This window comes from Loxodonta africana, unplaced genomic scaffold, assembly GCF_030014295.1.
Source record: "Loxodonta africana isolate mLoxAfr1 unplaced genomic scaffold, mLoxAfr1.hap2 scaffold_29, whole genome shotgun sequence".
Classification (NCBI taxonomy): domain Eukaryota; kingdom Metazoa; phylum Chordata; class Mammalia; order Proboscidea; family Elephantidae; genus Loxodonta; species Loxodonta africana.
The window spans coordinates 2,198,135-2,211,236 of record NW_026975011.1 but is presented as its reverse complement, the minus strand read 5'-3'; the positions used below and the strand labels follow the sequence as shown (position 1 = coordinate 2,211,236).

Genomic DNA, 13,102 nt, shown 5'->3' with positions numbered 1-13,102 from the left:
CCTTTTTTTCCAAGTATAGTTTAAATGTAAATTTCCCCTATTAATATAAAAGGACCAAATCAAATTCAAAATGCCCTTCTTGACTTGCTCCTTAAGTTAAACTTAGATTAATAATTGTTAACATACGTTTTAATGATTCATTCTCCAGCTCTCCGTAAGGTCTGGCATATTTTTTGTTTTTGCCTGGGTTATGTATTCCCATCTACACTTACAGGTATTATAAAAATAACCACCAATTCATTTTAAGAGCTATAATATTCCTGACATACAAATGTTAATATAACTTTTATCATAATTTATATCCAATATAATTTCAAAACCGAAAAATATTGTAAGAATATTATACCACATTTGGCCATCACTGCCATGCTAAATTATTTATATGAATGAATTGAGTGAAAGATTCTTTTTTTGTAACAATGAACATATCTCCAGCCTATCATCTCGAAGATGTTTACAAGGGGAGAAATAGCTTACTTTGACAAATCATCTAAATGTTTTATTCCCATAAAAAAAAATTTATTCTGTAACCAGTAAAAAATGAAGAAATAAATAAACCTTTTTTTTTTATTTCCAAAATGGCCATTGCTCAACAGACACAGAGTCTGTGTATAAAAATAGGGAAAGAAATAGCCTCCTAAGGTAACACAAGCAAATTCTACCGTATTTAGTAATCATTTTATTTTCTCTGGAAGGATAGTCACTGTTATTACATGGAATTTTTAGATATTGTCTGCTTTATTTTGATGTAAGCATGAAGACAGAAAATCAAAATTTAGGAGCAGAGTTTATACTTCTTGGTATTTTCCCATATGGCCAAATGAACACTGTCCTCTTTGTTGCCATTGCAGGCCTCTTCTCAGTGACTTTGATGGGGAACATCATACTGATCCACCTCATCCGACTGGACACCTGACTCCACGCTCCCATGTCCTTCCTCTTCAGCCAGCTCTCCTTCATTGGCTTGATGTACATCTCCACCATGGTACCCAAGATGGCAGCAAATTTTCTGTCAAATAGTAAATCCATTACTTTTTTAAGTTGTGAGATTCAAACCTTTGTAGTTTTGACTCTCAGTGGAACTGAAGCTCTTCTTGGTTTTATGCCTTATGATCGAAACATAGCCATCTGTCATCCCCTACATTATCCTGTTCTTATGAGCAAGATGATCTGTTTGTTCATGGTCATGTGTATATAGGCCAGTAGTTTTAGGAATTCTTAAACACATACATTGCATGTATTTCAACTTCCGTTATGTAGATCTTGGCTCATTAACCACTTTTTCTGTGAAGTTCCATCTCTAATATCTTTGGTGCACCGGGACATCTCCCAGTATGAGTATACTGTCCTATTTAGCAGTCTTATCATTCTGATACTATCATTTTTGGCCCTTTTGGCTTCCTATGGGACTGCTCTCTCCACCTATACAAGACCACACTCCTTGCATTACCCTAAGGAGGAAAAGGTGGTGGCAATATTTTACAGCATTATCACAACTCTTCTGAACCCATTTATCTACAATCTTAGGAACAAGGCGGTCATAAGGGCCATGAGAAGACTGCTGGGATAATGGATATTTGTATAGAAAATATGACTTCAGGAAGCTTTTATAGTTTGAGACTCAACAGCAAGCCTTGACTAGCCTACTGTATAAGCTCCAATAAATGTTTACAAAATAAATAAATGGAAGAATGTCTTGATTTCCCCTCTTTTGAGAAATAGTTAAAGCACGGTTATTGGAACTGGATGTATTTGCAGTGTGAAGCTAGAGAATGTTTGGAATTATCAGCTTTATTTGTCTTCTAAAGCAATAGAATTAATCCCTGTCAACACAATGCTCCTATGTCATAACAAATATTTTCAACACTTTATTCTGAAATAAAATGAATATGAAATATAATTTACCATATAATACATAGTATCAGGAAAATATATGTGACAAACAAACTATAATGTAGAGGAAAGTGCATACATCCACTTATTTATTCATTCATTAAACGAAGGCTTTAATGCTTTAACTGTGTATGTGACACTGTCATAGGCACTGGTGAAATGGGATGAAACAAGATAAAACTGACATAAATCTCTGCTGTCATGAATTTACATTTCTTTGTGTAAATTTGACAGTATACCAAAAAGTATTAATTGCTGTGAAGAAAAACTAAGTGGAAAACTGGAATAGGGAAAACAGAGAAAGAAGAACAAAGAATGAGACATTTGTCAAAAACTAAAAGGATCCAAGGAAAAGATTCAAGTAGATATCTGGGGATGAGTGTTCTTGGAAAAGCAAAGAATGAGTGAGAATTCCCTGAGATGGGGACACACCCAGCATAGTCACAAAAGTTCAAGGAGTAAATTGGTGAGTAGTATGAAATGGGTAGATGTAATGAGGCCAGAACTTGCAGTGTAAATTAGACGTGTGTGTGTGTGTGTGTGTGTGTGTGTGCTTTAAGTGGAAGTTACAGTTCAAGTTAGTTTCTCATACAAAAATTTATACACACATTGTATTATATTCTATAATTTGTTTATGCATTTGACTGTTGATGGGCACCTAGGTTGTTTCCATCTTCTTGCTATTGTGAACAGTGCTGCAATGAACATGTTGTTGCTGTTGTTGTTAGGTGCACTTGAGTTGGTTCCGACTCATAGCATCCTTATTACGTACAACAGAACAAAACACTGCCCGGTCCTGTGCCATCCTTACAATCATTGTCACGCTTGAGCCCATTGTTGCAGCCACTGTGTCAACCCATCTGTTTGAGGGTCTTCTTCTTTTCTGCTGACCCTGTATTTTACCAAGCATGATGTCCTTCTCTAGAGACTGATCCCCCCTGACAACATGTCCAAAGTGTGTAAGACGGAGTCTCGCCATCCTTACTTCTAAGGAGCATTTTGTTTGTACTTCTTTCAAGACAGATTGGTTAGTTCTTCTGGCAGTCCATGGTATATTCAATATTCTTCACCAACACCACAATTCAAAGGCGTCAACTCTTATTCAGTCTTCCTTATTCATTGTCCAGCTTTCACATGCATATGATGCCATTGAAAATATCATGGCTTGGGCCAGGCACACCTTTAGTCTTCAAAGTGACACCTTTGCTCTTCAACACTTTAAAGAGGTTCTTTGCAGCAGATTTGTCCAATGCAATGTGTCTTTTGATTTCTTGACTGCTGCTTCCATGGGTGTTGCTTGTGAATACAAGTAAAATGAAGCCCTTGACAACTTCAATCTTTTCGCCGTGCAATGCATATACCCACCACTGCCGTCGAGTCTATTCCGACTCATAGCGACCCTATAGCACAGAGTAGAACTGCCCCGTAGAGTTTCCAAGGAGCACCTGGTGGGTTCAAACTGCCGACCTTTTGGTTAGGAGCCATAGCACTTAGCCACTATGCCACCAGGGTTTCCTATGGCACCAGCGTTTTCGCAGTACATATAGGTGTGCATATATCTATTCATGTGAGAGCTCTTATTTCTCTAGGATATATTCCAAGGAGTGGGATGGCTGTATCATATGATAGTTCAATTTCTAGCTTTTTAAGGAAGTGCCCAATTGATTTCCAAAGTAGTTGTACAATTTTACATTCCCACCAGCGGTGTATAAGTATCTCAGTCTCTCAGAAACCTCTCCAACATTTGTTTTTTTGTGTGTGTGTTTTCTGGATTAATGCTAGCCTTGTTGTGGTGAGATGGTATCTCATTGTAGTTTTGATTTGCATTTCTCTAATAGCTAATGATCATGATCATTTCCTCATGTATCTGTTAGCTGTCAGAATGTCTTCTTTTGATATCTTGCAGTAGTGTCTTGTAGTTTTCTTTGTATAGGTGTTTTACATCTGTGGTTAGATATATTCCTAAGTATTTTATCTTCTCGGAGACTATTGTAAATGACAACTGATTTGGTGATTTCCTCTTTGAAGTTCTCTTTGTTGGAGTTTAGGAATCCAACTGATTTTTGTATGTTTATCTTGTATTGATACTTTGCTGAAATCTTCTATTAGTTCCAGTAGTTTTCTGGTGGATTCTTTGGGGGTTTTCTGTGTATAAGAGCACATCATCTGAAATGCAGACACTTTTATCTCTTTCTTACCAATGTGGATGCCCTTTATTTCTTTTTCTAGCCTAATTGCTAGGGCCTCCAGCACAATGTTGAATAAGAGTGGTGATAAAGGGCATCCTGTTTGGGTCCCATTCTCAAGGGGAATGCTTTCAGGCTCTCTCCATTTAAGGTGATGGTGGCTGTTGACTTTATATAAATGCCCTTTATTATGGGGAAGAATTTCACTTCTGTTTCCATATTGCTGAGAGGTCTTATCATGAATGGGTGTTAGACTTTGTCAAATGCCTTTTCTGCATCTTACTAAAGGTCACACTGTTCTTGTCTTTAGTTTTATTTATGTGATAGATTACATTGATTGTTTTTCTAATGTTAAACCATCCCTGCATAACTGGTATGAATCCCACTTGGTCATTATGAATTATTCTTTTTTGATATGTTGTTGAACTCTATTGGCCAGAATTTTGTAGAGGATTTTGTGTCTAAGTTCATGAGAGATATTGGTCTGTAATTTAATTTTTTGTGATGTCTTTACCTGGTATCATTATCAGGGTTATGCTGGGTGAGTTTTGGAGTATTTCATTCTGTTGTATGCTCTGAAATATCTTTAGTAGTAGTGGTGTTACTTCTCAGACAATTTGGTAGAATTCTCTAGTGAAACTGTCAGGGAGAGGGCTTTTTTTTTTTTTTTCTTGGGAGTTTTTAATTACCTTTTCAACCTCTTCTTTTGTTATAGGTTTATTTAGTTGTTCTACCTCTGTTTCTGTTAGTTTAGTAGGTAGTATGTTTCTAGAAATTTGTCCATTTCCTCTAGGTTTTCAAAATTGTTGAAGTACAATTTTTCATAGTATTCTGTTATGATTCTTTTAATTTCAGTTGGGTCTGTTGTGATATAGCCCATCTCATTTCTTTTACTGGTTATACAGTTCCTCGTGAGTTTTTTTGTCAATTTGGTCATTGGTTTATCAATTTTGTTGATCGTTTCAAAGAACCAGCTTTTAGTTTTGTTAACTCTTTCTATTGTTTTTCTATTCTCTATTTCATTTAATTCTGGTCCAATTTTTATCATTTACTTTCTTGTGACTGAGGGCTTCTTTTACTGCTCTCTTTCTATTTGCTAGAGTTCTTGAGTTAATTCTTTGATTTTGGACTTTTCTTTTTGGATGTGTGCATTTATTGCTATAAATGGACATCGGGGCACTGTTTTTGTTGTGTCCCAATTGTTCTGGTAAGATGTGTTTTCATTCTCATTGGATTCTGCGCATTTCTTTTTCCACACTATTTCTTCTATAAACTGGTATTTTTGAGCAAGGTGTTGTTCAGTTTCCATGTGTTTGATTTTTTTTTTTTCCTTGCTTTTTCTGTTATCGATTTCTAATTTTATGGCTTTATGGTCAGAAAGTTGCTTTGTAATATTTTAATGTTTTGTATTCTGTTACAGCTTATATGACCTAATATGTGGTCTATTCTGGAGAATGTTCCATGTGCATTGGAGAAGAAAGTATGCTTGGCTGCTATTGTGTGGAGCGTTCTGTATATGTCTATGAGATTAAGTTGGTTGATTGTGGCATTTAAATCTTCCATGTCTTTATTGAGCTTCTGTCTGAATGTTCCGTCCTTCATCGACAGTGGTGTGTTGAAGTCTCCTACTATTACTGTGGAGCTCTCTATTTCTCTTTTCAATGTGTTAGAGTTTCCTTTATATATTTTGGAGCCCTATCATAGGGTGCATAAATATTTACTGTGGTTATGTTCTCCTGGTGTATTGAGCCTTTAATCATTATATAGTGTCCTTTCTTATCCTTTGTGGTGATTTTACTTTAAAGTCTATTTTGTCAGAGATTAATATCTCCATTCCTGCTCTTTTTTGATTGTTGTTTGCTTGATACATATATGTATGTATTTTTTTCTTCCTTTGAGTTTTAGTTTGTGTCTTTAAGCCTAAGGTGTGTCTCTTGTAGGCAGCATATAGATGGATTGTGTTTTTTTTTTTTATCCATTCTACCACTCTCTGTCTCTTTATTGATGCATTTAGTCCATTTATATTCAGCATAATTTTTGATAGGTGTGAGTTTTTTTTATTGTGCTTTAAGTGAAAGCTTACAGTTCAAGTCAGTTTCTCATACAGAAACTTATACACACATTGTTATGTGACCGTAGTTGTTTTATGTATTTTGGAGCCCTGTACTTGGGTGTGTAAATATTTATTATGGCTATGTCCTCCTGGTGTATTGACCTTTTAATCATTATATAGAGTCCTTCTGTAAGCTTTGTTGTGGATTTTACTTTAAAGTCTATTTTGTCAGAAATTAAAAATTGTCGCTCCTGCTCTTTTTTGATTGTTGTTTCCTTGGTATATATATTTTTTCCATCTTTTGATATTTAGCTTGTTTGTTTCTTTAAGTCTAAGGTGTGTCTCTTGTAGACAGCATATAGATGGATTTTGGGTTTTTTTTAAATCCATTCTGCCACTCTCTGTCTCTTTATTGGTGCATTTAGTCCATTTACATTAAGGATAATCATTGATAGGTATGAGTTTAGTGCTGTCATGTTGGTGTCTTTTTTTGCGTGCATGTTGTTGACAGTTTCTTTTTTCTACTTAATTTTCTGTGGTGATGAGTCCTTTTTCTTTATATATTTTCTTTTCCTCTTTTTCATTCTTGTTGATTTGTATTTGCTGAGTCTCTTTTACTTGTTTTTTTTATTCTGATGTTTAGGATTGTTAGTTTCCTTTGTGGTTACCTTAATATTTACCCCTATTTTTCTAAGTTTAACCTTTTATTTCTTCATATTGCCTGGAATTCTTCTCCGTATAAAGATCTAGGACTACATTTTTATTCTCTTCTTTTTTTTTGGTTTTAATGTTACTTTTTACCTAATGATGTTCCTGTTTCCCTATTTTGAGTGTTTTAGATTTGATTTATTTTTGTGATTTCCTTATCTGCATTGATATCTGGTTGCTGTCCTGTGTTCTAGTCTTGGGTTGTTGTCTGATGTTACTGATTTTCTAACCACAGGACTCCGTTTAGTATTCCTTGTAATTTTGGTTCAGTTTTTACAAATTCCCTAAACTTTTGTTTATTTGGAAATGTCCTAATTTCACCATCATATATGAGAAACAGTTTTGCTGTATATATAATTCTTGGATGGCATTTTTTTTTCCTTCAAGGCTCTGTATATGTCATCCCATTGTCTTCTTGCCTGCATGGTTTCTGCCGAGTAGTTCGAGCTGAGTCTTATTGACTCTCCTTTGTAGGTGACTTTTTGTTTATCCCTAGCTGCTCTTAAAATTCTCTCTTTATCTTTGGCTTTGGCAAGTTTGATTATAATATTCTTGGTGACTTTCTTTTGGGATCTACCTTGTGTGGGGTTGGATGAGCATCTTGGACAGATATCTTCTCATCTTTCATGATATCAGAGAAGTTTTCTGGCAACAAGTCTTCAACAATTCTCTCTGTATTTCCTGTTATCCCTCCCCACCCCTCCCCCCATTCTGGTACACCAGTTATTGGTAGGTTATTCCTTTTGTTACAGTCCCACACAATTCTTAGGGTTTCTTCTTTTTTTTATTTTTTTGTCTGATTTTTCTCAAGTAAGTTGGTGTCAAGTGCTTTATCTTCAGTCTCACTAATTCTAACTTCCATTGCCTCAGTTCTGCTTCTATGACTTTCTAATGAGTTGTCTAATTCTGAAATTTTAATTTCAATCTTCTGGATTTCTGTTTGCTCTCTCTGTACGGATTCTTGCAGCCTATTAAATTTGTCATTATGCTCTTCTCTAATTTTCTTAAGTTACTGTATTGTTTGTCTTGTGCTTCGTGGCTTGTTCTGCATTTTGCCTGATCTCCTCCCTGATATCTTGAAGAGTTCTGTATATTAACCTTTTGTATTCTACCTCTGGTAATTACAAGGAGTTATCTTGATCAGGAAGGTTTCTTGATTCTTTGATTTGGGAGCTTGCTGAGGCCATCATGATCTGCCTCTTTATGTGATTTGATATTGACTGTTGTCTCTGAGTCATCAATAACTTATTGTATGTATTTATTTTATGTTTGCTTATTTTGTCCTAGATTCTTTTTTGTTTTGTTATGGTCAGATAGGCTCCTCATGTAAGGTAGCTTGATTATTGGTCCTTTTGAAGCTCTAACATCCTGTCACCAGGTGGTTAGAGCTCTTACAAAGTATGTGAGCCCAGGAATCCATTTACTTTTCTTGTATGGTTACAGGTCAGGTGTTCAGGTGGTCAGTCACCAAGTGTTGGTGCAGGTTCTCACCTGCAGTACTAGATGGGAAAGGGTGATTCATGTAGGCACAGGTATCTGGATGCAGTAGGGGGTCACACGCTGAGCAAGGCAGGTGGTCATAGCTGCCTCTGAGTGTTTGTGATGAAAGCTTGTTCCCGTTCTGCAGAGCACATAGGTGGTTGGGTTTTGCAGCTTTACTATCAGCACCTAATGCTGTTGTCTGTAAGGACTGGGAGTCACCACTTATTCTTGAATCCCTGTCATGGGTGGCTTGGTGGAGTGGGTGGAGAAACCAGTCCCCAGGCCCTTGAAGTTGGTAGTTGAGGACCCAGCTTAATGGGAAGAGCCGTGACAAATGTCATGAACCTGCCTCTCCACCCTATAGCTAAAACAGTTGAAGTTAGACTTCAGGTATATACCCTGTTATACCGTGCTAAAGAGGGCCTATGTTGTTGAAATGGGCCCACACAGGTCTATGGAGGGGTGAAAGGTAGTCAAAGTCTGTGGAACCTTATGCCTGTGCCTAGGCAAAGTAGCTGTTTCTACCCTGATTTCCTGTGTTAGGAGAGCCAGAAAATTATTTTTTTCCCTGTTTGTTAAATTGTTTTCTCTCCAATGCCTGGAAATGGATCAGAGTGTATGATAGGTCCTACTTCCAGCCCAGGGGATGTGGCAATCTCTGAAGCTGGCTTGGACCCAGTGCAGAGTGGGAAGGGGACAGGTAAGTGGGAGAAAATTTTTCCCAAAGGTTTTTTTGTTTGTTTGTTTTATCTGCACAGTAGGCTAGACGCATCTACTTATCTTTTGCTGATTGAGCACCGCTTTTCACTGATTCTGGAGGTGTGAGTGAACTCTCCACCACTTGGTCTGATGAGTAAAGCATGTCCCAAATGCCACTGCCTTCCTCACTGAGCTGGCATCAGGGGATCCTACCTGTGGGCTGCCAGTTCCTGCCAATTCATGTCTGGCAACTCCTCACTGCTTTTTAACCATCTCTCCTTCCCCCTGCCACCTAGTCCAATTTCTCAACTTTGCATTTGATGTTCATGGCTCCTAGATTGTCATATATAATCGATTCACTTGTTTTTTTGGGTCTTTGTTGTAAGAGGAAGCACAGGAAGCCTCTAACCATTCTGCTGTCTTGGCCCTGCCCTTTTTTTATTTTGATAAGATTTTTTTTAATCTTGATATGTAGGATTGTTATATTCCTTTGTGGTTATCTTAATATTTACTCCTATTTTTCTAATTTTAAACCAATCTTTTATTTCTTTATATTGCCTTGACTTCCTCTCCATACAAAAGATCTATGACTACATTATTTAGTCCCTCGTTTTGTTTTAATGTTGTCATCTTTTACTTAATGATGTCTCTGTTTTCCTATATTCAGCTTTGATTTATTTGTGATTTCCCTATATGTGTTGATATGTGGTTGTTCTTTCCTATATTCTAGTCTTCAGTTGTTATCTGACATTATTGATTTTCTAACACGAGGACTCCCCATTGTATTTCTTTTAATTTTGGTTTGATTTTTACAAATTCCCTAAACTTCTGTTTATCTACAAATGCCCTAATTTTACCATCATAGCTGAGAAACAGTTTTTCTGGATATACAATTCTTGGCTGGATTTTTTTTTTCCCTTCAAGGCTTTATATATGTCATCCCATTGCTTTCTTGTCTGCATGGTTTCTGCTGAGTAGTCTGAGCTTAGTCTTATTGACTCTCCTTTGCAAGTGACTTTTTGTTTATCCCTAGACCCTCTTAAAATTCTCAGTTTATCTTTGTTTTGGGCAAGTTTGATTATAATATGTCTTGGTGACTTTCTTTTGGGCTCTACCTTGTGTGGGGTTACATAAGCTCTTTGGATAAATATGTCCTCATCTTTCACGATATCAAGGAAGTTTTAAGTCAACAAATATTTGACAATTCTCCCTGTATTTTTTGTTCCCACCCTTCTTCTGGTACTGCAGTTAGTCGTTGGTTATTCCTCTTGATAGAGTTCCATGTAGTTCTTAGGGTTTCTTCATTTTTTGTAATTCTTTTATCTGATTTTTCCTCAAGTATGTTGGTATCAAGTGCTTTATCTTTAATCTCACTAATCTGACTTCCGTTTCCTCAGTTCCACTCCTATGACTTTCTATTGAGTTGTTTAGTTCTGAAATTTTATTGTTAATCTTTTAAATTTCTGTTTGCTGTCTCTCTATGGCTTCTTGCAGCCTGTTAAATTAGTAATTATGCTGTTGAATAACCTCCTTAAGTTCCTCTATTGATTTATCTGTGTGTTCCTTGGCTTGTTCTGCATTTTGCCTGATCGCCTCCCTGATCTGTTGAAGAGCTCTGTGTATTAATCCTTTGAATTCTATGTCTGAAGAAATCATCTTCCTCCAGATTTCTTGATTGTTTTGTGCACTTGCTGAAGCCATCATGGTCTGCTGCTTTATGTGATTTGATATTGACTGTTGTCTCCAAGCCATCAAGTTATTATATTTATTTATGTTTGCTTACCGTGTTCTAGCTTCTTGTTTTGTTTTTTGTTTTGATATGCACAAATAGGATTCTTGTGTTTGCTGGTTTGATTATTGGTGCCTTTGAAGCTCTCATGTCCTGTCACCAGGCAGTTAGAGCTGTTACTGGGTATGTGAGCCCAGGAGTCCATTTACTTTTCTTGTATGGGTGAAGCTCAGATGTCCAGGTAATTAATCACCAAGTGTGTAGTGCAGGCTCTCACCTACAGCCCTAGACAGGCAGGGTGATTGGAGTCGGCACAGGTCTCTGGCTGCAGTAGAAGGTCATGCGATGAGCAATGTAGGGGGCTGATGGCTGCCCTTAAGTATCTGAGAGGAAAGTTCCCTAGAGGGATAGATGGGTGGATTTTGCAGCTGTACTATGGCACCAAATGTTGTTTGCTGTAAGGACTGGAAGGCACCACCTATTCTTGGGCCCCTATTGCTTGTGGCTTAGTGGAATGGGTGCAGCAACCAGTCCTCAGGCCTCTGATGTGGGTAGGTGAGGACCCTGCTTAATGGACAGAGCAGTGTCAAATGTCATGAACCCGCCACTCCACCTTATAGCTGGTACTGTTGAAATTAGCCTTCAGGTATATACCCTACTGGTGGCATAGTGGTTAAGTGCTATGGCTGCTAACCAAGAGGTCGGCAGTTCAAATCCACCAGGAGCTCCTTGGAAACTCCACGGGGCAGTTCTACTCTGTCCTATAGGGTTGCTATGAGTTGGAATCGACTCGACAGCACTGGGTTTGGTTTTGGTTTCGTTTACTGTGTTAATGAGGGCTTACACTGCTGAAATGGGCCCACACAGTTTTATTCAGGAGTGAAAGGTATTCAAAGCCTGTAGACCCCTTGTGCCTGTGCCTAGGCAAAGAAGCTGTGAATGCCCTGTGTTCCTGGCTTAGGGGAGCTTGCAGATTATTTTTTCTTCTTTGTTAATTTGTTCCCTCTTCAAAGCTAGGAGAATGGTTCAAGGCACATGATGGGTTCTACTTCTGGCCCAGGGAACATGATGGGTTCTACTTCTGGCCCAGGGGACATGGCAATTGCGAAAGCCAGCCTGGACCAGGTGTATAGAAAGAAGGGGAAAATAAATGGGAGGTACATTCTTCCCATAGGTTTTTTTTTTTTTTTTAATCTGTGTGGCAGGTTTGCCAATTGAATGCCTCTTCTCTCTGGTTTTGGAGGGTTGAGTGGACCCTCTGTCACTTGGTCACTCCAAGTGTGGAAAAGGTGTCCTGAGCACCATTGCTTGCCTCACGATGCACACCAGCCTACCCAGCCTGCAGATGCCAGTTCTCACCAGGTCAGGTCTGGCAGCTCCTAGATTGTCATATATAATTGATTAACTTATTTTTTTGGTTCTTTATTTTAGGAGGGACCACAGGAAGTGTTTGATTACTCTGCCATCTTGGCCCTGGCTTTAAAGGGGATTAATGTGAGGCTGGTGGCCTTTAACCTAAAACAATGGGATACTCCCAAAATCGTTCTATGAAGCCAGCAAAACCCTGGTACCAAAACCAGTAAAGACACCACAAAAAGAAAATTACAGGTCAATATCCTTCATGAACATAGATGCAAAAATCTTTAAGAAAATTCTGGCCAATGGAATTCAAAAACACATCAAAAAAATTACCATGACCAAATGGGATTCATATCAGGTATGCAGGATGGTTTAACATTAGAAAAACAATCAACGAAATCCATCACATAAATAGAACAAAAGACAAGAACCACACGATATTATTAATTGATGCCAAAAAGGTATTTGACAAAGTTCGACATGCATTCATGATAAAAACTCTCAGTAAAATAGCAATGGAAGGGAAATTCCTCAGCATAATAAAGGGCATTTATATAAAGTCAACAGCCAACATCATCCTAAACGGAGAGAGTCTGAAGCATTCCCCTTGAGAACAGGAACCAGACAAGGATGCCCTTTATCACCACTCATACTCAACATCATGCTGAAGGTCCTAGCCAGAGCCATTAGGCTAGAAAAAGAAATAAAGGGAGTCAAAACTGGTAAGGAAGAAGTAAAATCTCTCTATTAGAGATGATATGAACTTATACACAGGAAAACCCAAAGAACCCACAAGAAAACTACTGGAACTGATAGAACATTTCAGCAAAGTATCAGAATACAAGTTAAACATACAAAAATTAGTTGGCTTCCTCTACGCCAACAGAGAGAGCTTCCAAAATGAAGTCACCAAATCAATATCATTTACGATAGCCCACAAGAAGATAAAATACTTAGCAATAAATCTAAGCAGACTTAAAAGACCTATACAAA

The 13,102-nt window shown here is 37.6% G+C and overlaps 1 pseudogene; it reads left to right on the top strand.

Annotated features, from left to right (window-relative positions):
* The first annotated feature begins 625 nt into the window (after nucleotides 1-625).
* LOC135229436 (olfactory receptor 2AK2-like) lies at nucleotides 626-12,663 on the top strand (annotated as a pseudogene).
* Nucleotides 12,664-13,102: the final 439 nt, after the last annotated feature.